The 359-nt window shown below is 22.8% G+C and overlaps 1 pseudogene; it reads left to right on the forward strand.

Annotated features, from left to right (window-relative positions):
• LOC104733764 overlaps positions 1-115 on the forward strand; it is a 17,516-nt pseudogene extending 17,401 nt beyond the window's left edge.

Raw genomic sequence — 359 nt, forward strand, 5'->3', positions numbered from 1 at the left:
TCAATCTTAGTGGAACGTAGCGAACATGTGGGTTATGAAGTTGATCTTAATGTCTTTTTTAATACCATGCTAGGATTTCTATGTTCAAGATTCAACAATGAATTCTGTTATATGAATTACTAGATTAGGACCCGCGGTACACTGTGGTGCAAATTATTTATAACTAAAACATTTAAGTTATAAATTTTATTTATTGGTTAAATATGTTATAATTATATAATAATTTTTAATTTTATGATTTAAAGTTTAAACCATATAATACCACAATAGAATTTGTTTTTACATAATATTTATTTAATCAATTTAATTTGATACTATCTATTCTCTGATATAGATAGTATTAACAAAATAATAAAATG

The sequence above is a fragment of the Camelina sativa genome, chromosome 12 (assembly GCF_000633955.1).
Source record: "Camelina sativa cultivar DH55 chromosome 12, Cs, whole genome shotgun sequence".
Lineage (NCBI taxonomy): Eukaryota > Viridiplantae > Streptophyta > Magnoliopsida > Brassicales > Brassicaceae > Camelina > Camelina sativa.